The 26,533-nt window shown below is 41.8% G+C and overlaps 1 protein-coding gene across 5 annotated transcripts in view; it reads right to left on the reverse strand.

Moving 5' to 3' along the window:
* DAAM2 (dishevelled associated activator of morphogenesis 2) overlaps positions 1–26,533 on the reverse strand; it is a 230,671-nt gene that overhangs the window by 139,438 nt on the left and 64,700 nt on the right. The window lies entirely within an intron of this gene.

Raw genomic sequence — 26,533 nt, forward strand, 5'->3', positions numbered from 1 at the left:
TGGAAGAGGACAGAAGGCTCCGAGACACAAAAGAGTGAAACAAACACTCAAGCTAGACAAGGTAGCTAAGCTTTCATATGGTATGAACATGTTCTTGTATGGCAGTGTAGAATCACTTCTCCCAAAGTTTCTCTAAAGGTTTTACAAGCTCAGTGTGGGATTTCCCAGCAGGTAGATTTATCAGTAATGCTCAGTAGCCCAGGTTGAATGCTACCATTGAATGGCAGTATTGGCCTTTCTCTGACTACTACAGTAAAAGAACCAAAGAATCAGAAGCAAAAAGCATATACTGTACAATTTACCCACTATAGACAGAAGATCCTCCAAAGGTATCCCATTTGGTCAAAATAAAATGAACAATGAAACAATGAAGCAGAAATCAATTTTCTACCACTCTGGAGCTAGACCACCAAACACTCACTTATCCCTTTATGGCCAGGATTATCACAGTAGGACCATTTTGTCTATCATGCTTTCAAACACATGTAACTAGTTTGGGCTGCTTTATGTATCCAGGGGAGAAACTGCACAGTGCTAATGCATGCTTTCAGATTTACATTTGAGCTGCCAGATCCCATCTTGACAGGACCCAGGCTTGAGGGGCTTTGGTATCAGGAGTGTAAAGGAAGGCAGAAGGAGGCCTGAAGGAGGAGCTGGGAAGCGACCAATTTCACCACACACCGTTTGTGAGTGGCCCATGCAAACAGGAAGTCTCCTGCCAGCAGTTTGAAAGGAGGGATCTGTGCAGTCCACAGAGAGCCGCATATTTTGCCCTTTTAAGGGACTTGTTGTTTGACAGCTCAGGGGTTTATTTGTGTTATATTTTTTAAGGACTTCACTTTTTCACTTTATCTGCAGAATAAGCCATATCCTTAGAGAGTAAATAATTAAAGCCTGTTGTGAAGCCTGGCTCCCTGGGCATGAGGCAAGGAAACAGGGAGGGAGGTGGCAGGTGAACCGAACTGGAGGATGCTGGATGCTGTATCAGCAGCAGCACAGCTGAGCTTTGTCATCAGAGCAGCTGCTGCCCTAACCTGCCCCACAATGCTTTGGTCTGTTTGCTTGCCAAAACAAGGCTGCTTTGAGATCTCATAAAGACTAAGCAGTTGTGCTAGAAAAAGAACCTTTAGGACAGCAGTTACATAGTGGGACTTAACATACTGCACACAACCAGAAGCTCTCCAGGGACTTTTTGCATAGAAAACAGCATGCTCACTTAAGAAAAAGCTGAGCAACAAATAACAAAAAAAAACACAAACCACCCAAACCTCCACCCCTGTGGCACTATGTGCTTGGCAGGAATCACCTGCCCTACTTTGTGTTGGGATTAATTTATCTCGCACCTCCTCTTATACACTGGAGGGTCATCAGCTGCAACTCTCATGCAGCTGAAAGTGAACTGGTACCAGGCACTGTCTTCTGGCATGCCCACTTTCCTTTGCTCTCCATGCCAACTCTGCAAGGGGTGGTATGTCTCAGCATGACTCACTAGCGCAGGGTGATGCTGGCTTCAAAATAACGTTTATAAGATCACTGAATTCTCACTAGGAGATGCCTAAGGCTAACCTAACCCTGGAACCGGTCTCTGACACTGGTTCAGTCAGTAAAACTAAAATGCCCTCAAATCCAGCACAATGATGTGCACAGCAACTTCTGTTTCGTCTCAGTGGTGGAGACTTAAGAAATTCAGTTCTTAAAAGATTTCACAAGAGAGCCTCAGAAGAAGTTGAACTTGTCTACCACAGACCACCTTCTCAGGGACTACTCTGAGTGCAATGTCCTTTATGGTAAGATGGTATGATGTTATGATGTTAGAACCCATTAGCCTGACAAAACTTTGTTTTGGAAAGAACTCAAATCAATGACCCAAACCTGATTTACACACAATATAACTATATTTGCATCAATTCAGTTGTAACTAAGTTCTGGCCCACTGTCTAGAGGCTTCCTCACCAACCATCAAAGGACCAGCATTCTCTGGGGCATGGACAATGAATCCTCCTTGGAAAAACTGGCTGAGATACTGAAATGATAGAACCATAACATCTTCCTTATGAGCTCAGGTCAAGACTTTGGTAAGCACTTCTCCAACAGAGGCATCTTACCAGGAAATGAGTACTGCATGAATGGATATGAAGGCCAACATTTTCTACAGGGTAAGTACTGCCCTGGTCAAGGCACCACAGGTTGTTCTGTACTGACATTTCACCACTCGGCTTTCATCTTAAGCAGGTTCACCTAAGAGGTGAACAGTCTCCAGGCCTTCTTCATCCATAATGCTGAAAAATACACAAGCTAGTGCTTGTTCCTGTGATGTTTTTACAAAATCAGCATCTGTTCCTTGGGATTCATACTTCAGAAGTTTCTGAGTAGCAAAGCTACTCAGCTTTTACTGCTCTGCAAAAGCACGCAAAGCTCACATGAACAGTAACCTTGTATTGCCTCACTTTCACAAAGCATCATACCATTGCACAACTCATACTCTTAATACTGGCATTTTCCAGGCCCATCTATAAGCAGCATGCAGGAAATTCATGCTGACACAGAGGGGTAAAATGGCACTTTTGTATTGCTACAACACTGTAACTGTAGATAGGTGAGGTGTCTAGATGTTTTTAAAATAAGACCAATAGAGGACTGCTAGAGTGGAATCCAGCACAGGTATTTTAGAATTGAATCACTGAATGAATGAATGATATTTCTAAGCAGGAGTACTGTCTTTCTAAGGCTTAAGCCTGCCAGTCACAGGATGCTGAGGGGTATTTAGTTAAGTTGCACTGTTTATGTTATTTAAGAACTAATTCCTACTCCTTGATTTTTATTGGTGGACATAGTTTTAAATAAAATAAACATTTTCTAATAGCCTCCAAATCAATAATCTTTTCCTTTTCTTTCTCTCTCTTTTGCCTTTTCTTTGTCAAGAACCAAATCTGGGGAAAATCTGCTTCCAAAGGACGGGGTGGGAAGGAGGGGGAGGCAATAAAGAAAATGAAGAAAAGAACATCTTCCATTTTTCTGAGTGGCAATTGATAACAAAGCTGTCATAAAAATTTATGAAAATAACAAAAGGTGGTTTTGTTATTCTAATAAAAGCTCTATCGCCTTTCAACTTCTTGCAATTAAAGTGATTGTAAAAATGAAATGTGCAATTATCTATTTCTATATGTACCTCCAGTGAGAATCAATGGAAAATCTCTCTCTGGAGAGAATCCCACTATTACACATAACTCCCTCCCACAGCTCTTCTTAGTTGTACTGTTTTACTGTTTTACTCTTTTGCACAACACAAACAAGCTGCCGTCATTTCAACAGCTAACCGCACACTTGCTCCTCATAGCGATCCCCCTCCTGCTTCCCAGCCCCATCTGTGGTTCGGCTCAGGTCAGGAGTCACAGTCTGGAACTTTGCCCAAGGTCTAATTATAACAATGTCCTCTTCCTCTGACAGGGCGTACGTGTTCATTTCTAAACCATTTGGCCCAGTGACCAAACATAATTAAGCTAAAGCAATTTTTCCAAATCTTATCAGAAGGTTTAGCCACATGGGATGGGATCCATGCTAACTGCACATGAGAATCCTTTTTCGATTGCAGGTTCTAAATTCAGGCTCACTCTTTTCTTCATTCTCATCTCAGAAATTATAATTTTCATGCAAACATATCCTAAATAAGCAACATTCCACAAGCAGTAAGACACCTGAAACAACTGCTATGCCAGCAGCTCTCCTGTGCAAGAGAGCTGATTATCATAGTTTTTACCTCACTGTCTTGTCCTTCACCACAGTGAACAGACAGAGCATAACTATAACTAAAATAGAGAAAATTACTTTTGTATCCTCACCTTTAGAAAAGCAGAAGAAAGACAGAGAACTCTGTGGCTTAACTAAACACATGCAGTCCTGCAAAACCAGTTTGCAACATAGGCAGCATTAATGGAAAACTGATGCGCTCACTTCCAGGGCTGAATCTCCACTGATCATCAACAGACACGCAATGTCAGTGGATGTAGCCACAGCTCTCACCTGAGGAGGAAGCACGGGACTAAATGTATGATGCAGAATCACTGTGCACACCGGTTTATGCTAACAGGAGAGGAAAGAAAGTAAAGCACTTCCATTTCCCTGTAGATCTCTATCTTTCTCTATGGCGGGATAAAACATATAAATGTGATGTATTATCACAGAAGTAGAAAGAAACCTGAATTTGGACTGGTTTGGGACATAAGCCAACTCACCCCCCACCCCCAAATCCAAGTTAAATCTCTATGTTATTCAACTATTAAATAATAAACCACCAGAACTTCATGGTATTATAATAGCTACCTTCATCATCACTTACTGATGATGAAATGGAGAAAGTAAGCACCATGCTCAAAACTATCAAAATATATACCTTAGGCAAAGCTAAAGAGCTCCGTTCTGATCTTATGCTCAGCTCCCTGGACCACATTTCTTCTCCAGTACACAGATGGTGAAACCATGAGCTTCACGGCATGTTCCAATTACCATGGGAATTTTCCATGTATGTCACATATAACGTGACAGATGTCAGATGCAACATAAGGCAATTGCAGCATGGGGGATGGAGAAAAGGGGCAGGCAAGCAATCCATTTGTTGCATCTGCAGTAGTAACCCAATTCCTTTGGTTTGGATTTGTCACCTTACTAAGGAGTTTCCTGGTCTCCAGGGCATAAAACAGCAACAAAATAACCAACTATTTAAAATCCACAAAGTTAAAACCTTTCTTTCAGGAAGGAAAGTAGTCCTTCCTGAAGAGTGCACCTGCCTACTATGTTGGACAGGAAGGCATCAGACCCAAACCAGATCAACACATCACAGGAAAGAAAATCCTGGAAAACGAGTGGGGCCTCGTGCAGCGACAGCTACTCAGTCCCTGCCAGCCATGGCCCACACTTAACGGTTCCATCACAGGAGAGAGCTCAGCTTGAAACACACTGTGTGTTTTGAACCAGTTCACGGATTTTCCCTCCCACAACACATCAAAACAAGGGTGGATCTCAAAGTGGTAAAAGGACTTTGCAAGCCAGCCCAGGCACCCAGCTCTGATCTGTTTTACATGCCATCCCATCAAAACTGAGATGGTTGAGAATTTCAAAGCATTCCACAGACCTAAAGATTGTCTCCGGCTATATACATTGTATTAGATATTATTAAGACTTTATTTAATTTTTAATTTTTATTAATTTATTTGCCTAGGAAATATGTCCTGAGACAAGAGAAAAGGCAAGGGCTATTTGAAGACTGTCAGGTGCAACTATATCCATGAACATACTTAATGAAACGTGTCTGTCAAAAATCTGTTTATTTTTAATACTTTAAGGATACTCAGGATGCGCTGGATGACTAATGACCACTAACGTTAGTCTGGTAATGCCCACAAATCCAATATCTCTCACCTGATACCAGCTTATCAACACAAAAAAAAAAGTACTGCAAGAGGCCTTTCCCTCCTGAAAGATTAATTTGCAACACTTTCTCTGTCTTCACGTGGGAATGAGGGGAAAGAACTACAAAAAAACAAACAAAACCAAAAACAAAACAAGCAAAGAAATTAGAAAAAAAATACCAGGAGGTTCCTCATGTTCCTCCTAAGTCATTTATCTATCCAAATGGTATTCATAGAAAAAAAAATAAAAGAACAGTCAAATCAAGATTCAAAATACAAAGTGGAGAGAGCAACAAAGCAGTTAGAGTCAGTATCATAAATCTGGCTAGTAATCATTTGTTAGTTCTTTACACCTTTTTTTCCACCTTTTAGTCAAAACTAATCTGTCCTAGGCACCAAAAGCTGAGTCTTAATTATAATCTTGTATCTCATTTAGATGCAACTAAATTTGCACATCTTTAACATTTCTGAATGGTGCTGTAACCACCGCAGCTTAAACTGCAAACAAAACAAGTAAAATCCACATCTTAAGTGTTTATCCACAATACATATATCCTTCATCTCCTCAGTGTCTAAGCATACAAGATATTTGGCTATGAGGCTAGGCAGAGATGTTCTACTAAACAGCAACTTTGGAGGCAGGAATACATTCTGCTTAGTGCTTATTGCACCACAGGTTCCTGTCCTAATTTATCAATTCTGCACTTAGGCAAGCTTGCCAACAATTCAAACCACCATGGCGGTGGATCCAGCAGCGTTGCATACCCCCTAAATATAAGCAACCTTTCTGGTTTGAGTGCAGTAGTCTGGAGTTCCATCTTTCTTTCCTTGCCCCCTCCCTGTTATTACTTCCAAGTTTTCCAGCATTGCAGCACTGGAGTTTCAGTAACATCAGTACCTTCCACTTCTTTCTCAATCAGAAAGTCTGGACTGTTACCAAGATTAATTTCCTGTCTTCCTCACCGTGGACCACATTTGTTCTATTTATACACCTCACTAAACATTACCCCATTCCTTTCTATTAAAGGGGGGGGCGGGGGGAAGCTTCTCCTTCAGGCAGGGAGGAACAACACTTTCCACTTCTAGCCTCTTTCCTTCTTTTCTATCAGCTTTGGTTTTATTATCTACTTTTTTTTTACTGTTCCACTCCAATATTCTCACTATCTTTCATGACAACTCTTAGACTTGGAATGGCTTCTAGTAGCTTCTTCCTACAACTCAAACTGAAAAACTCCTCTCTTTTTTTAAGCAGATATTAAAGAGAAAAAAAGCTTCTGAAGAGACACCTGCTGCATGACACAAGCTGTAAAGCCTGCACCACACTTTGTGCATGTTTTATTTTTGTTGTATTGTACTCCTTTGTCCCAGCTGTGGCACTGAAGTTGTAGGTTCTCCAGTGTAGGGTCTTAGTTACCTGCTTAAATCAATTATTGTACAGTGTCAAGTAGACTTATGGTACTATACAAATAGTAATAAAACCAGTAGGTCAGCAAAAAGTAATCACCCATCTGGAATCTGGACAGGACATGACAGTTCACACCCCAGCAATGATGCTGTTGTAGAGGCAGCATTTAGCAGTGTTCACAGAGCCAGTGTGGATAAATTTATGCTTTATGAAATAATGGAATTTATGCAATGATTTCCCCTACCACAGCATTAGCTTCACGAAATGGGTTGGTTTGTTATGTCATTGTTCTTCTCCAAATCACTGTGATTGTAAGAGCCTGTGGGAAATACGCTACATAAAAGCAGACATGGGGAAAGAATCCCACAAACCCTACAGATGGGTTTGAGGGATAAGACATCCAGCAATAAGTCTTTTCAAACACTCTCTACAGTCTTCAGATTTTACTCTTGAAAGAAGTCAGGTGCTAAAAATGTTATTTTTAGGACTTGCCAAGAATAGATGGGCTGAGACCAATAGCATGAGGTTCAACAAGAACAAGTGCCAGGTCTTACACTTGGGCCACAACAACCCCATGCAGCTCTACAGGTTCGGGGAAGAGTGGTTAGAAAGCGGCCCAGCGGAAAGAGACCTGGGGGTGCTGATCGACAGCCGGCTAAACATGAGCCAGCAGTGTGCCCAGGTGGTCAAGAAGGCCAATGGCATCCTGGCCTCTATTACGAATAGTGTAGCCAGCCGTTCTAGGGAAGTGAACGTCCCTCTGTACTCGGCACTGGTGAGGCCACACCTTGAGTACTGTGTCCTGTTCTGGGCCCCGCACTTCAAGAAAGACGTTGAGGTGTTGGAGCGAGTCCAGAGGAGGGCGACCAAGCTGGTGAAGGGTCTGGAGGGTCTGGCCTACAAGGAACGGCTGAGGGAGCTGGGGTTGTTTAGCCTGGAGAAGAGGAGGCTCAGAGGTGACCTTATTGCAGTCTACAACTACCTGAAGGGAGGTTGTAGCGGAGTGGGAGTCAGCCTCTTCTCCCAGGCAACTAGCGATAGGACAAGAGGACATAGCCTAAAGCTTCGCCAGGGGAGGTTCAGGTTGGACATCAGGAAGCATTTCTTCTCAGAAAGGGTCATTAGACATTGGAATGGGCTGCCCAGGGAGGTGGTGGAGTCACTGTCTCTGGATGTGTTTAAGAAAAGACTGGACATGGCACTCAGTGCCATGGTCTAGTTGACATGGTGGTGTCAGGGCAATGGTTGGACTCGATGATCCCAGAGGTCTCTTCCAACCCGATTGATTCTGTGATTCTGTGAATATACTGTAATATCAGGGCCATGAATTCAGGACAAGACTACAATCCGAGTTGTGTCTCTGATACCCAATAGAGCAGGTCTGAACTACCTTTTCTGCAAGCTATAGATCTAGACAGCAGAGCCCAGGTTAGACTCTTAACTTTCTTTACTTTCTTTTGGTGGTGGCTACAACACTGTGATGCAATTCCACAGGAGAGAGTGCCTTGGAAGCTGCAGTGTGAGATGAAGCCTTTATTCAATATAAGAATTCACAGACTGAAGATGAAATAGATCATGATGACATCAGTCAAGCAGACATACACACTGACAGCCAGAATCAGCACATCGCTCCTTCAGTTCCAATGCAGATGACTATTTTACTCTATGGGAAGATGAAGTCCTATATCTTTTACAGGTCTTATGGTATGAAATGCCTTTAATGTTATTGGTTTGAAAACGGCCCTAACCAGTAACGTCTGTCAGTTTTATCCGTAAGACCAGCTCCCAAGGATGAGACATCCACACCCCAGAGCCGAGTCTTTGATCACCTCAACAAAGAAGCCAAGGGTAGAATGATCTTGAGAACAAGCTGTCCCCCTCAACCCTCTACACCAAAAGGCCAGGAATACTGGTAGGGCAGATTAATACTAAATATTGGTCTATGGACTTGAAATCTCTGCAATATTTCTGTTGAGAAGAGTGAGGTTTAGTTACAAGGGATGTCAATCCAGAGTCTCCCAGTAGCACCAAGAACTGCCACCTTCAGAAGAATGAACACACAAAACCCCATTACTAACAGCATCCTTGTCTTGTTTGAGTCATTGTAATTTTTCCATTCTGTCATTGCCCAATTATTTCCAGACATGATGTAACTATTTTGCCAGGGGATTTGGGAGTCAAAATGTTGCTGCTGTTGTCATCATCATCCTGGGTGCCTGAATTTTCCAGACAAAATAAGCAGCTGAGGGCATTAGAGTGCCTCTGCTGAGAGAGAAATAATCTGTAAGAACTGCTAGTGTGCTCCAAGAAAAACAAACAAATGGTAAAGGTCCAATTACATCTTTCCAAACTCCAGCTCATTTCCATGTGAAATGCTGTTTTCTTATTCAGACAATTAGTAGAAGAATGTTTCATCTGTGGTCCAGTGTCATCACAGCATACAAAAATTGATTTCCATTCTAACACTGAGTTCAGGGCCACTACAGGACATTAAAGCTCAACTTGACTGGAAATATGCCTTCATTGTAACCTCTGGAAACTAGGCACAGATATAGGTGTAGAAGTACTGTCTTCAGTATTGACAGGCGAATCAATTACCTGCACTGATGAAGTTTCCCTGACGTTCTCTTGTTGAAAAATGCAAGTCAGTATTTATAGCAAATGGGTATAACTCGGGAAAATCCCAACACAGACAACATTTGGACTTTTACATGTTTTTCGTGGATGGTACTGAATCTCTTCAAAACTAGCGCTTATCAATGCCGCCTGGGAAAGCCAGGTTCCAGGCTGCAGATCTGCTACTTTCCTACTTAGTGCCCCAGCCAAAGCACAGTATATTTCTACATGCCACTTCAAACCCGTAAATAATAAAGATGGTGGTTGTCAGCTCAGTTCCATATACTGAAAAGCCACTATTGGGGATGATAGTTAAAAGGCTTCTCCAGTGATTCACTAAATGGAAGAAACAGTCAGTAGATGCATCACAAAGGGAACGGGTCTTGGGATTTTGATGCTCTCTCCATCCTAGAGATAGTTTCCATAGGCCGAGACACAGAGTCAAAGTGTCATTGATTTTATATATCTATTTTTTAAGCTACTCAGATTCCAGAGTTGTCAATTTGGCACCAAAAATAAATTCATTCTAGAAAATGAAGTTAAGAAAAGGTCATACACAGCATTTTATTCCAGCATTTTTATTTTTGTTCAACATTCTGACAAGGGATACTCTGGGTTCAATGCCCTGAAACCTCAACATTACGCAAGTAGGTTTGAACTCCAAGCCAGCAGCTTGGTGAAATTGTTGAACTTTTAACCTAACGTGTGTCTTCATGAAGAATGGACATTTGGAAAGAGTTCTGCTCAAGGATTTTGGGTTGTCTTCTGTGTGTATTTTTAAGTGGTATCCAGATAAAATATATTTTCTGGCTGCTGTAATATTTACAGCAGGAGGAGACTTTACACCAACACTGAAAGCTGGTTTCAGAGCCATGACTTACTGCGTTAGGTTTTGGACCTGTTAAGAGCTTCATGACATCAGGGTGAACAAGGCTTCATCTATATTTAGGTCAAATTCCACAGAGCTGATGCTCTGAGTGACACAGGTAGTGATCAATCATGAGGGTCTGAAAAGAAAGTGCTACCTAAAACCAGCCATCTTCATTGCATAGTCAGTGGGTGCTTTTGGCCAAGAGCAGTATGTTGCAAAGACTGCAGTAAAAGGAGGGACAGGGAGAATCCCCCTAAAATACCCAAATGTAAGGATCTTCTCTACAAAGCGATGCATACCCACGTGGTCTAGAGCATATGGTACACAAGGGTGTGGTGCCTGCACCAATCACTACCAACTCTATTCTACTGCCTTCTCTGGGCTGTCAACAGCAACTTCAAGCCTCCTGGATTCTCATGGCAAGAGGTCATGTCCACATCAAGGCCCTTTACTGTTCATGATTAAGAAAAGTTTAAGTACTGAAATATATCCAAGGAAGATTTCCTAGAACTGTGACTGACCAACACACTGTTCTTCCCCAAGGATAGGTCATTTGCTTAAATGTATGCTCAGATACTCAAAGAAAACTGCAGAGAAGCTGCATATAGACGATGTTTGGGTAGTCATCTCCAGACTTCTAAGTATCTACAGCAAGTCAATAGCCTGCCTGAAGATACAGCAAGTTCTTTCAGTTTCTGGGCCCAAGCTACTTGCATCTTGTTGACAAAGATTTGAGCACACTCCACAGAAAACCAGACTGAAGTATAAAATTCTCTCAGCTGCCTACCACAGCTGCACACTATAGGAAAAAAAGAAAAACAAAAAAACAGACCCTGCTGCTAAACAGACACCTGATCTGCATACACAATCCTTAGATATGATTCAAAAAGAAGGCCCATTGTATACAAATAGAAGAGAAATCTACCCCCTATTAGAGAAGGAACATCTTCTTTATCCCCTTAGGGCTGCAAACATTATTATTATATGCAGTGATGTATGTCTTTGCAGAACATGTACCAATATCACTGCTTGTTGTCTCTAGTTCTGTACAGCACTGATTTATTTGATAGATTGTACAGGGTTTTATCCAAATCATCACCTGCTGCAGTTTATTTTGTCTCACACTTTGGAAGCATATTTAAAACTTACCTAAATCATTAATTTTTCTTGCATCTTATTGTAGAGGTTTGGTTAAGTGAGAAGGGGCACTATCTTGTGCCACTGAGCAGTCAGAGCAACCCAGGCTTTGAGCAAGGGTTAAGCCCAGAGCTAGCGACCTTGGACTCCCCTTGCACGGTGCAGAACAAAGAACCCCGTGGTGCCTGCTTCGCGGGAAGCAAAACTACATCCGGGAGGGGGAGGGCGGTCACGGCTCTGAATATGTAAACCTATGGACCAATCACAAGTGCGATCGGGGCGCGTGATTAACATATGCATAGTCTATATAACCACTGCTTGCTTTGTTAATAAACGAGAAGCTTCCATACTCACATTGAGATTGTGTTGCTTACTCCGGACCGTTCCCCAGCACCCGCGAGCGCGCCTCCCCCGGTTTTCCCCTTACTACATCTTATATCTTAAATTTATGGATAGAATACATACAAAGAAAGCCTGTAAGCAGTCATAAATTGCCTCCTACAACAAGGTCAGGTCTTGACTCTGCTGCCCTGGTCAGATAGGGACATTTATAAGATAAATGACATATAAACAAGAATATCTCCCACTGCAAGAAAGACTGAAATTGCTGTTATCCCCATTTTCTACTTGCTGTAGAGAAGACACAGCCAACCAGTACCAAAATCTTTTCAGTAACAAGAAGTAGCAGCAGCATTTCACCCTCCCCCTGCCCAGAAACCCATTTGAACAAGGAAGCACTCTCAATTTTCACACACTTTGCACCTACCTCCCAGCAAAATAAGTGGAATTGCAAAATGTCAGCATCTCTGAAACATCAAGACTAACTATGTATTTGGACTGGATGGCAAATCCAAGCAGAAATACACTATATGTAACCCAACAATTTGCATGCAAGCTGCCAGCCTATCACTAATTTTTAACTATTGGCTGTTGGACCAATAAATATGAGATTAAAATGGCACAACACTACTGAATCCCCATGTTTTACTCTTTTTTTTTTTCCCCCATAGTAATTCATATTACAAGCAAAGGGTCCACCACACTGCAGTGGTGCCTGGCAATGCTTAAGTCAGAGAAAATTGTAGAGAGAAGTGGCTTCATCTCCAAATCTCTGAAATAAGATAAACCAGCAGATGTATAATGCAAACACTGAGCCCACACCACTGAGACACCCTCTTCAGGGTGACCTCTTCCCTAGTGCTTGTTCTGTCCATACAGGCTGTGTTTGACTGATGTTGGGGTAAGAAGCATGGCTACTGCCCAGGAAATGTTCTTAGTGCTGGGTTTACAGTGTTACCAGCTATTAATCACAAAAAGCTCCACTGGGATAACCCCAGAATTAAACAAATTAAGCAACGCAAGCCTAGAGAGGGGAGTCGGTGTGGGACGTAGTTTTAAGGAACGTTATTTTGTTTCCAAGAAAAAAATGGTTCTTTAGACAGAAGCAAGTCCACAAGGTCTTAGAATATCCTGTTCATGCTGAGATTTCAAACACAGGCAAAAATTTTCTACATTTTTAAGAGGTCATGCATGATAAGGAAACAATTCATCTCCTACAGGGCCTACTAATAGCAACAGTAACTCTCCTTAATACCCAGAGCACATTTCATATCCGTATCAATACTGCAGGACACATTTCCAGCATCTACTGGAATACTCCTACAGTAAGAGTTTCTCTCCATTTAAATTGCAATAGTATGACTACACGGCAAACTGTTCTGAACATCAAATCCCAGCATGATGACCACCAAGCCACCTGTTTCCCAGAAAGCTGCTCATAGTAGAAGTGCCCTCCAAGGAAGTGACTTTCACAGCACCACAGAAATCTCCACGCAAAAGAGGATGAATCATAACATTGCCCAAATTAAAAAAAAAAACAAACCACAAAACAACAAACAAAACACACTTTAGTATTGGGACTGGATCCACCTTGAGAAGCAGTTTCGTCTTGCTCATTTAATAGAGAGAAACCAACACTGACAATATCTTGGAAATGAGTTCTCTCTGCCCCTTTTAATCGACCACTCCAGACCAAAAAAAGCATTTCTCGAGTTATTAAAAAACTGAATAGAGGGAAAACACTTATCACTGGAAATGGAGCAAAGGGCAAGCAGAAAGATCAGTTTTCTAGCTGGAAGGATGCTGTGCTCTGTGAGGGTACTATAGCAAGTCTCGTGCTGTGGAAGGACCTTGGTGTGGAGGTAATGCCAGTGGGTCAACCAGCCAATAGTTCAGTCAAGAAAATAAATTTATGCCTTTGTATTCAGTTCTTCAAATATTTAGGCTAAGGTCACTCCAGAGGAAATCTCTTTCTTATCAGATACTAAGGGTCTTATATTCTGTAGAGCAAATTATTTCAGACCTTTGCCAGAGAAGCCCCCCAAAATCATATTTGTGTAGGCAAAGTCAGCAGGAAAAGAAAAAAAAGAAAAAAAAAGAGAAGCATTTTATCCTTCTCTTCAGAAAGATATTGGAAGATATACTCAAAATTATGTTCATTTTATCAAGCCAGTAATTTCAGGGTGAACATACTATTCGAATTAGGCTATAGAGACTTTACAAGAGCCTTTCATTCCTCAGATGAGTGAACAACATACATTCCCTATACAGTTTCCTCTCCACAGGTATAACAGATGCCTATTAATTCCAATGGAAACATGTAACCTCATAGAACAAGAGACCAGCTCTTCCAAACAGAACTCAGACTCAGCTCATTTCTAGTGAATGTCACTCGCTGGAGTTGTGCCAGGGAGGCACCTGAGATTTTTTTTTTTTTTTAGTCCCCAAAATATTTCATTTTCTCCAAAGGCCTTTTGAGCTGATTTTTGCAAAGTCAAAGTAGAGCATCCAAATCATCATTTCCTGACTCTTGGGGAATGTATTCCAAGTCATATACAAACTTCAGTAGGGGCCAGTATGAACGTCTCTTTTAACTGCATTCACTCGTGCAATTTCTATCATTTAAAAAGGGAAAGAAAATCCCATGGTGTTAGGAGCAGAGTTGATAGGGAAACTTTCTTCTTTGAATAATTGAGATTTAAAATGAATGATCAGATTGAAGACAAAACATCTTTTCATTTGGGCTGTAAAACTGTTTTCTTCACTCCAATTCAAGAAGCAGGCAATGCAGTGAGGCAGACAGCTAAATCTAAATTGGAAGTAATACATCACACTGGAACAAGAAAGTGTACATGTACTTGGTTAGTGTTGCACAGATCTCTTGTCAGGCTGGATGTACTCAAAAAAGGTTTAGTTTTCAACTTCAATCCTAACTCTGTGAAAGTGTCTGACTACAGATTCAGAAAAGCAACACGTGCCATATGTCAGTAGTAGTTTTATGCTTCAGCTACACTTCCACACTTCCCCTTAAACCTTCCTTGCCCAGGAATACTCTCCCATGCTGCTTATAACAGCTCAGTCAGCTTACCTCAAATCAGAAAGAAAGTGAGGGCATTCCGTCATTGCTTCTGACACCAATAAGCATAAGCTGCTCTCAAGCTGCGCAGTCAAAGCTTCCCTTTCTCTCTGGGCCCTGAGCAGAGCCTCTGCACCTCTACCAGCCAGTACCAGAGTGCAGAGCTGTGCATCATGGACTGCACTGCAACAATTTCAGCTGTCTGCATCCTGCACCCCCATCGCCACTGCCAGCAAAGACCTAAATGTAGTCTGCTCACTGTTCCTCCTCACCCATAGATTTTCAATGTGTCACAGAGCAGCAGTAGATAAGCAGCACTCACTCTGGAGAGGATAACTAATACACGACATACAGGGGAAAGTGACTTTAGATGCAGACTTCTTCCCCCACTAACTGAAGAACTTGCTGAGATATGCCAGTGTTCTGCACGTCTTAGTTGGTTTCAAAGGAACATCTTATATTCTTTTCTTACTTCTATGTGCAGATTCTCTTCACCAGCTATAGCTTTGGAGACCATCAAACAAAATGCTTCTCACCTGCTTACCACTTCTGAGACAACACTGGAAATAAGCTAATGCCAGCACACTGACGTTCAGGAGCTGCTCAACAGCCACATAAGCTGTTCAGCATCAGCCATCCACAAATAACATACGTGGATTCACAACCCAAGGCACTGTCAGACAGTTGGTGAATAATAATGTCCTCCTATTCTGCTGGTCAGTTAAGCTCCCACAAGTAACTTCTGAATAAACATGTTAAAAATGGATAACAGATTTGGCTGGTAGAACATATACTTTAAGCTCAACTATTGAAATATGAGTCAAAATCCTAAGCTGCTTTCACTGCTTTGGTCATATATCCCTGGTTTTCAGTGCAAGGTGTTTCTACACAGTAAATGTTTCCAGGCTCACAAAACCAAACACACCCACCCCAATGCAGTTCTAAAAGAGAAAAACAGACAACTTTCATGCAAGTCTTCCTTCCTTTCCTATCTGAAAATAATGAAATAGCCTCAGTCCAGACTTCTGCCCCCTCTTTCGAACTCCACTGACTGCCACTGGAGCAAATACTCCACCTTAGTTCAAGCTTTCTGTCCCCTCTAGATAAAGCAAAAGTAAAAGGATTTGCAACCCGTCTCAGAAATAGTCTGCTAAAAGGAATTCTCTTCCACCGGCTTTATTAGAACATTGAGAGCACAGAGTTTTGCAACACCTCTTCCTATCTTCTTCCAGCCAAGGAAGTACTTCAGTAAGGTGATTTAGAGGGCCTAAAACAAAGCTTTACTATGGTCCACATGTGTATATATATCTATCTCATTTCCTTGTCCTCATTCCCACCACCAGACAGACCCAAAAGCCTTCAATGTTTTGATAAGCACACCAAAAGTAGCTGGGGACGTAAGTATGAAAACATGTACAGCAAGTTTATTTTATCCCAGTTTGTTTTATGGCTCTCCTCCAGCATTTTGGATGCACAGCCCCAGTAGGGTCATAGTGCTAAAATTTTCCTTAAAAAGTCCCACTCAAAGGTTCAGGCCTCTTCTTCTCTCTCCATATCACCCGCATCCCAACACTCCTGAAAGAAACTGGGATTTATCCAGTGGAGAGAAGAATAATGATGTGTATGTACATCCCTCTGTACCGAGTCCTCTCCTAGCTTGGCCATGCTACGCCATGCCTTCCTTCATCAATGAAGTTTTCCAAGCACTACATGGGGAGGAGACCTGTACAAAGCTGCAGAGGTGACTAACCGCTTTGGCTCATTAGATCCAAAATGTGATGGGGATGTAACTTGAGAGTTTTGAAACAATCTCAGCAGAATAGCTGGAGCATCTTGGTCCCCTCAAAGCCCAAGTGATATGAGACAAAGGTCAGGGTTCCCTTAAGTATTACATCCCACAATGGCTTTACACACCAGGAGCCCCATCTCACAAGGCTCTGATGCCTCATTTTATGCTTCAATCCATATTTTTCCATTAAGAGGACATTAGAATCCCAAACCACATGTTTTCTTCTGTCCATCTCTGAAAGGCAGAAAAAGTTACAAGTCCACTTTATTTTACCAGGCAGCAGAAGATAACCTACATGAAATATATGCTAGAAAAGGATAAAAAAATTGGTTGAAGGGAAGACAAAAAATGAGAACATTGCCTTCAGCATCACTGAGGAAAATTTATTTGTCTTTCTCAAGGAATGATGCCTCTTTCATGCACTTATAAAGACAGTTTTCTTTCTTTGCAAACACTGTGTAAAACTAAAAACAAATAGTCCCCAGATTAACAAGAAAGATCTGACAGGTTTTCTTTAAGAGGCAGACCAGACAATTCTTGGAGCATGTAGCGCTGGGGTCAGCCATGATGCACCTTTCATTCAGAAGTTGATAAACAAGTTCTGAGCAACTGGTAGAGGGAAAGAAAAAGAAAGAAAAGGAAAGTGTGAAATGAGGAGTCAAAATATCCCCTTTACGAAAAAGGTATAGTTTTAGTCTGCAAGGGGGATTAAAGAGGGCATTTAGAAGCAACGTGTACTACCAAGAATCTTTTCCAGGGAAGGCCCAACTTCCTGGCCCCAGATGCCAAAAACTTTCACATGGCCAAGAGCCAAAAGACACACACCACACACCTTGTGGAGCTGAGGAAAAGGAAAGTGCTAGGAAGCGGTTCACAGGCTGGATATGACAATAAATCCTCATGACTCTCACTGCTGCTTTTGAGATGAGGCTGGGCCAGGCAGGTAGCCGGCTTTTAAGAAAATGCTGCAATATTGATCTCAGTAGTTGAGGTTGGAAGGGGCCTCTCGAGACTGTCTAGTCCAACCCCCCTGCTCAAGCAGGGTCATCTAGAGCAGGTTGCCCAGGCCTGTGTCCATCTGGGTTTTGAATGTTTCCAAGGATGGAGACACACAACTTCTCTGGGCAGCCTGTGCCAGCGTTCAGCCACCCTCACAGTGAAAAAGTTTCTTGTGTTCAGATGGAATTCCCTGTGCTTCAATTTATTCATTGCCTCTTGCCCCTTCACCGGGAACCACTGAAGAGAATGCACCTTTCTTAGGCAGAGTCAAATTTCTCAAAAGTCCTCTTACCTGCAAAGTTCCTGCTCTCTGTAAGTGTTTAGGGGACTTACTTCTGTGTACAGATCTAGACTGGTTGCATGATGAGAGAATATTGCAGAAATTCTCTCTCTTGAGCCAGTGTCTGCTAATGACAGACAACGATAAGCTGCAGAACAAAGATCCGTGCATTGAAGAGGTATGTATGTTAGAAATAAAACCACCAGCACATTTTCCCATAAATCAAACTCATTATAGGTTCTCACACCACAAAAATTCACAGATAGGGTGTCAATCAGCCAAAAAAAAGACTCCTCATATTTGTAGAAGGTGAATCTTCACAGATTGTTACTCCACTGCATTAGGCATCTGCCCCATCTTTTCTCAAAATTAAATGTTAATGATAACACAATTTTGTCATTAACATTAGAAGTTGTGATTCCCCAGACAATTTAATAGCAATAGAAGCAGCCTTAAAGAAAAGCCCTTGACTGGTAATGCTTATCAAACATTGTTAATGACAAAACTGTCATTAATATTAAAAGCTGTGGTTCCCCAGAGGATTTAACACATAGAGGCAGGCTTAAAGAAAAGCTTTTGACTGGTAATGCTTATCAAACTACTGTTTCCCAGTTCTAGTACCATCCACAACACAGACACTGTCCCTACATCAACACAGACAGTGACACTGACAAGCACAATGGACTTATACATCTACTGGTTCCCATACCAGGTAAGCTAAGACTATTGCTATTGCACTGGCTTGCTCCAAAATATTCCCTAGACATGCTACTCTACAATCTCATTACTTCACTGCTTGGGAATAAGTCTTTGTAACTGGAGATGATCCAAGCTATAAAAAAAACCTTGGGTTTGGATTTGAATACTCCAGAAATTTAGGGCTTTGCAGAATTGTTCCCTTTGTATGCCTTAGCTGCTTGCACTGAAGTCAGTGGATGTTTGGCCACTGATTTCTGCGGGAACAGGATGGGATTTTAGCCACAGTGGGACTGCTAACCACTAGCATCTAGTATTTGCCCTTCAAAAGCTTCTTGGGGCAAATGCTTAGAAAGTAGTTGAATTTAGTTTTTCTAAGCAAAACCCCAGAAAAACCCTTTCCCAGAGGTCAAGCCCTGTTCCCTGAGGCCTGGGTGCAAGCTTTCTGGCAGGATTTCTCCTGAGCCTGTTGTGTGGAAGATAAGGAATTTGAATGATTTCCTGCTCAGCAGCATGTAGCTCCCCAGACATCTGACAGTTTATGTACTAGGGACTGTCTCCACAGAAACCTGTCTAGAGAGATCATGATGCTGAAAATGACAGCTTTCCAGTAGCAAGCAGCTCATCTTCACTCCCTCACACTCTCCATCCTGTATTACTTTCTAACTTTCTTCTCTTGCCTGTGGCTCTCCCAAAGCACACCATGTACTGCACACCTCTTCCCAATCAGGTCTGCAGTAAAGGGTATTAACTCCCACACCAATGCACCAGTGCTGCAGATAAAGACACTCCCCATGGGATCCTGAAATCAAACACACTCTCCCGTTCACCAAAACATCACGTGACAAATAAGTGTACGCTTGGCCCTGACTTGCCACCCTCCCACACTGCATACATTATCTATCAGATAAGCCTCTGATAGAGCCCTCAAGTGATGTCTTTTTCAGAAGCATTTCAAAATCAGAAGGGCTTCCCCTCAAGACAGCTTGATTTTTATCTCTAAAGACATAAAGATAGGGAAAAAAAAAACAAAATAAACCCTTATATTTCAGGTTATCCTAAAACAGGGCTGCCTGCACTCCTATGCCAGAAAAACAATGTAGCCCCCAAAGACTGTGAGCCGGGTGTTCCCTCTCTTCAGGCAATCCTTTTCCATGCAGCTGCTTGCTCTCTTTAGGACACTAGCCTGCTAGACTACACCCAGAAGATGCTGTGAGTAAGATTCCTTACAGCAAAACTGCCTATCATCACATGCAGTAGCTGAGCTTATCCAGCCATGTCCAAGTTGTAGCCTCATGGAATTTGTCCCTGAAGAGTAAGAAGGATTTGGTACAACACAGTTATAAAGGCTTACCTGAAACGATGCCTGCAAAGACAGCTAGCCTGGCCTCTCCAAGTTGTATGTGGCCCTTCAGGGCATTCATTCAAAATGGGGATTAATTGAAGAGAACATCTCAATTAGTTGATGTTTTTTCTGTTCAACTGCATGCCACAAAAGGAATGTTTTACTATTTAGAGGAAATGCAGGAAATCCTTTCACTAAAAGCACTGATCTTATAAGTCTGTTCTGCAGCCTAGCCTTCTTCACCACTGTCGCTTACAAGAGGAGGATTATACATATAATCTGCAAACTTCACTTGCCTTGCGTGTACAAGATACACTTGAATTTCAATAACTATAAGTTATCCAGCTTCCATTTCAGTGCAAAACAGGAGGCAAATTTCCCAAAAGACTGCAGCTTGTTGAAGAGAGCTGGTCAAAAGGAGAAAGAACTGTCTTGAAAAAGAAAAAAAATCATTTGGAAAAGAAGAAAGCTCTTTTAGTGTTGGGAAATCTATAGATGCCTTTTGAGGTTTTTTTTAAAAAGAAAAGAAAAAACAAAGACATTTCCCCTTTCATCAATAATCTTTTCCCCTTCTACTGACCCCAAATAAATAAATAAAGAAAAGAATTTAGAAAAATCTATCACCATTAATTGCATAGCATTCAGCAGCATAGAAAAAAAAAAAAAGGAAGAAGGAAAAAGTTACAAATAAATACATGTTTCTAGTGTGATTTATCACAATTTTTGAAATATCCAGCTCTCATAAGAATGTGGAAACATTTGGGAAACTCTGTTTTCTTCAAAATTTGGCAATTCTGAGAACAGACCTTTTCATGGGAAAAATCTTAATGGAAAAATTTGCATGAGACATACTGAGCTCTTTTGAAAGTCTAACCACCAGTGTCAGTAAGGGAGATGAACGCTTACCAAGATCTAGTCTGTCTTCTCAAAATAGTCACTCAACCAGCCAAGCGATTATCCTCTCCAACTTCAACACCTGTAGGCTACTACCAGCTGTGGTCCTTCAGCAACACAAATCATTTAACTGCTAGTTTGGTCAGGAATATGAAGTTCTACTTTACCCCTGAGCTCCCTCATCTACTCTGAACAGGTAGTATAGCACAATAGTAGGAGACAGAATAAACAAGACCCACTGGGATAGTTGCCTTAATGCCATAATGTACAGGGGGAAAAGTAACAGTGGATCTCCACCTGACTTGCTGGACAAGTGTGTGAAGCATGGATAGCAACTCAGCAGTCAAGGATCCCTTCTTTTGCTGTGCAATTTTGAATGGTACGATGCTTGGGGGAAAAAAAATAAAAATTAATAAATACAAATACATATGAATGCCCCATATCAATCATTGCCAGAGGGACAGCAGAACAGCAACATCCAGCTGGGTCCACAACCCGATATGCTTCCTTTTAGATCTGCTCAAACCTTCTCACTTTTCAATTCCCATTTCAAAAAAAACCCAAGCAAACCAAAAAAGAAACATCCCACAATTTTAAGGCACACATGGAAGGTACTGCAGGCTGGAACAGGCCAAGTTAAGTGGCACTGTGCCACGTGATAAGAAGATAAAAGTAACGCAGGAGGATATTTCCACGTGTTAGCTGGGCAACAAGTGAATACAGGCTGGAAGCACGAAGGATGTGAAAGACGGCAGTGTAAAACACTGGCCTCAGGTTTATTTGGCTTCCACCGGCCTCAGTGAGACTTACGGTCACAAATCTGATAGACAATCTGATGTACTATACAGCTGAAAGGGTTGTACCAATCAGCTGGTCTGACCTCATGCATAGCACAGGCCACAGGATTGCCATAAATTAATTCCTGCCTGAAGTAGAATATAACTTTTCAATAGGTATCTCATTTGATTTATAGAATTCCAGCAGTAGAAAATCTAACACAACCCTCAGTAAACTGTCTCTCACTTTAGAAATCTGTGCTTCATCTGCTAAGTTTCAATTCCCAGAGCCTGGGCCCTGACTTACTTTTCCTAGATTGAAGAACACTATCACCAAATGTTTTCTGTATAGCTAATTATAAACGGTGATCAACAAGTCACCTTTTAAGCACCTCTATAAATAATTGCAGGATAAGCTTTTGAGTCTCATCCATCAATACCTGGGATTAATCAATGTTAAATTCTGTAACCTTCCATTTACTACCTCTGCAGCAGTCTGTCACATGTACAACGGTCACTTGAAAAACAGCTAGCTGTTGGATTGAAAGTTATTCAAGTTTAAAACAGAAGAAGTTATGTCTCATGGCAACCTGGCAAGACACAAGGATATCACAATACAGGTATGAAGAAAATGATGGTCTGCTTAAGATCATGCAGCAAGTAAGCAGCAGAGCCCAGAGTTATGCCAGTTAATTCTGATTTTAAATCCGGACCTTGTTCACAACGCCATCTTCCTGCACAACACAAGACAGAAGCTATTCTAAAAACAAAACAAAAAACCACATCCTGAAATCTCTCCAGATTTAGAGCAAGGTTTTTGAGCTATTTGCATGCGACTGAAAGCAATATAGAAAAAATCTTGGGATCTGCATAATAGTATCCTTCCTGATTATTTTGAGGCATAGAAAACATACCAAGCAAATGAAACTCTTAGGCCTGCACCCACAGCAGGCCCACTCACAGATTCTTGTTCTTTTGTAACTTCAGAGGTGTTTGGCAAGACCAGTTTCAGCAGCCTACTGAGGCTTTACTATAGATTTGATTTCTAAGAACTAAGTAGTCAACAAATTCTCTTAGTTCCAATTGTAAGTCTGTCCCACAAATTCCAGTTTGCTAATGTAAACACCATTAAAAAAAACACCCAACTTTAAAAACAAAATATTTGAAAGTCAGTTTCCCTTCTTTACTAGCTGCCAAGAGCAGAGTTCAGGGCTCTGTGCTTCTCAAGTTGATGAAATCATTAACACCTACAGCAGCGTCAGGAATGTAACTCTGCCCTCAGGACTTGGTAAGTAATAAGAAACCGGTGTCAGTTTCACCTTTAAAAACCAGTTCCAAGTAATAAATTTCCAATTTCTGATCCGGATGGAAACCCAGCCCAAGCAGCATAGCCGAGTCACAATTCATTGATATCAAAGGTTTAAAAGGCATCAACACTGGCAACCGTGCCAGCAAGATGCTTGCAAAAACAGTCAGAAGATGCAATATGCATCCAGCAGAGTGTGTGGAGAGTTACTACAAAAAACAGTGCACAACACTCACAGCACAGAAAACTTGATTCATTCGCTCTTTAGCCAGTCCTTTTCTTCCTACAGACGCCAGACCAAAACTTAGGGAGACCTTGTGTAGCAACATCAGGCAGCAGTCAGCCAGTCTGGAAGCTAGAGAGCCAGTGTGAATTACAGGGTCTGTATGCACTTAGCAACTTCAATAAAGGACCCCCTTTATATACATTACAACACAGTTCTGTCTTTGCTACTACAAGGGGTGCTATAGAGGAGGCATTAGCAGCTGCTCCTTGGAAGAGTCAAGATCTTCCAGTAGGATAGAAGTGGAGTGCAACCCTCTTTCCAGCAATGAGTCTCAAGTGCCCCACAACACGTGGCGACAGCTTTGTCGTGGCTCATCTCCCTCTTCCCCTACCCCAGCACAGCAGGCACCATCCCATGCAAGCTGTACATGCTCCTTTCCATTTCATGGGAGAGGGAGCCATGACTGGCAGTTCAAAACAGTCCTCATGCCATTAATTTATTTAGGTTTCCCTAAGAGAAGCATAGTTGGCTTTCTAGTCCATCAAACCACTAAAACCAACACTTCCCTGACTGTGCCCTCCAGGCTTTACGGCTGGAGGAAGAGATGCTGCATGGCCCCCTCTCTGCTACTTTCATGTTCCTCAGCTGAATTCACTCTTGCATTATAAGGCACAGGGAAAAATAAATACCTCAGAGATAAGCTGCCAGTCATCCTGTATACATTTCAAGCTCAAGGCAAACTATCTTTCATCCCGTTAGGGTGGGATGCTCAGAGCATCCTAACATGCCAAATGTCCTGCAAGTTGCTTCATATATTGATGCACTTCTTCTGACACTAGTGCTATGTTTTGTTCCTCCTTGTAAACCCACGTCAGATACCCTTCCTGAAAATACCCCCTCTGACGTGTGGTTCAGTGTACTGCTGCTACCATATGTCACTCCTCCTGTAAAAGTCGCTAACTTGGATCCTACCAATAGCCCAAGACTCCAGTATTCTCAATCATTTCCTGTCCCTTGGATTAGCATCCAGCGATGTCCTGTTTACATTTCAGGGCTGTGGTGGAAATAAACACCATAATGTCAGGACATTCCATCAGCAGGATTCCAGCGCAACCATGCTGGGCTGTGAGCAGGATGCTGAACCAAGTATGGTCTTACTTTTTATCTTCTTTCCTCTTCCTTATACTTCCCTTACCTAACAAAAATACCAGAGGGCGCCTTCTAGTGAGTCAGTCCACACAAGTAGTGAACACACTGGAAGGGTCTTTAAAATCACGAAGTTACTAAATCAAGGGAATTAGCAAGTAAGCAAATAAACACAACAAGCAAGAAAGGGATATTGGATCACAAAAAGGATTTTATTTCTTTAGTAAACAGAATTTCAAAGCAACATAAGCATCCCTCCATCTGGCAGATGACAAAATTGAGACATGGACAAGGCAAAGGCATTTCCTGGTTAAATGGTTGTAAGGCCTAAATTCTGCTGTCAACTACAATAGCAGTAAAACTAAAGATAGGTCAAAAGTAATTAATTTCAATTATTCTTAATTATATTTCACCTACTTAAATAGCAATACTTGAATAATCAGAGGAGACAACACAAATGCATCTGCTATTAAATCTCAGCCAAGAGAGACTTCTTTTTATTTAAGTAGGTTATAAAATTTCCAGACTAGAAAACAGCCTGTTAGCAAACAGGCTGTCCCGTGGTATGATTAGAAACTCTCTATTTCTCACCTCAGCAATGTACAAACTTCTGTCTTCTCCATTCCAATCAGAATATCAAATGTAAATATTATGAAGAAGGATCTCTCAAGACACACAAACTGGATGACTACCAAGGACAGGCTGAATGCTCTGAAAGTGACATTTTCTATGATGCACTGGATCTCTCAGAATCAGAGAAAACAAAGAAAGGAAAGATATACCAAGCTTGTACACTCTATTTGTCACACTGCAAAATCACTGTGCTGGACAATATTTTGTTGACTGGTCAGTTCAATCTAGATTTCAAGTGTCGCCATTTTCTGCACAGTAGAGCTACAGTACAGGTATTGATCCTTGAGGGAATATAACTGGTAACCAGAAGACTGTGTCATTGGAATGAATGCTTGCTGTGTGGGATTTAATTGGCTTGGAAATGGCTCCCTAGCACTTGTGTAAGATTCTCATCTCCAAGTTGCAACCCAGGCTAGAGCTGTCTTTTAGACAGTTCGGTACAATGCTTTAGTCCCACAGGTATCTCATTTACTAAGAGTGATAGCCTTGAAGACTATCTAGAAACTCCACAAGTGTGATGAGAGCTGCAATCTACCTCCTAAATAAAGCAATGGAGATAAAACCTGTGCCCCAGGCTTGCAACAGTCTCCTTCCCGACTTCTAGGTGTGAGTTATTAGCCACCATTCATCAAGTGGTCTAGACCTGCCAGATGCCTCAATAGGCCAAGGACAGCTTTGAGAATCTGCCCTGGGTGCCACAATGCCATGCAGAACAGAAAACTCTGAAATTTGTTCCAGAAGAAATGTATGGAAGCCTAAGCCTCACCACATTTAGACCATGATGCAAGACTCACCTCTTTGTCCAAAGCATAGCGTGAACTGTAGACTCAGAACACCCTGGCACTTTTCCAAGAGCTGTATTTTTCTTTCTCCCTGTCCCTGAAGTTTACAAGCACATTGTTGGAGGCAGGTAGGGAGTACTGGTGCCTTTTCTACCCCTATTTGGGAAGCCGTTGATTTAAATCATGTGCACACAGTGAAGTCTCAACAAGGACATTATAAATGCATGTAACAATGTGACGGCTGCTGGCGATCGATGGAAAAAAAAAAGAGGGAGGAGGAGTTTACTGGGTCTTGGGCCAGCTCCTAATGGACAAGCTTCCACATCACAAAACCAAATACTGCAGCTGCCACTAATCGCATTAATCAGCCATCTCCCCAGAACAGCCAAGCAGCAAATGGACAGACACTGACCAAGCTGCTTCCTCCCAACGTGCTGTCGCAGAACTCTGGAGTGCACTGGCAAGACAGGGTGTGAGTAAATTTTATGGATATTGCCCACACTTTGCCTGCCACTTTAGCCACTTTAATAAATGGTACACTAACTTTAAAAATAATCAGTGAGCCCAAGTTAAAAATAAAGTGCAAGTTGGCTTCCATGAGAAAGCAACCGAGCCAATGCCATTTATAGTAATTCGACGTGTCACTGAATAGCATCATTTGTATAAATACACTGAAAGCCGGACATGAAATAACTGGTTAACAGCCCCCTAATCACAAGGGCTTCCTCTGCTACACATTTTTCCTATTTATCCAATGGCTTCTGTTTTATATCTAGTTTGCTAATGGAAAGAGGGGAAGGGGAGGGGGGGAA

Source organism: Nyctibius grandis, chromosome 1, assembly GCF_013368605.1.
Source record: "Nyctibius grandis isolate bNycGra1 chromosome 1, bNycGra1.pri, whole genome shotgun sequence".
NCBI lineage: Eukaryota > Metazoa > Chordata > Aves > Nyctibiiformes > Nyctibiidae > Nyctibius > Nyctibius grandis.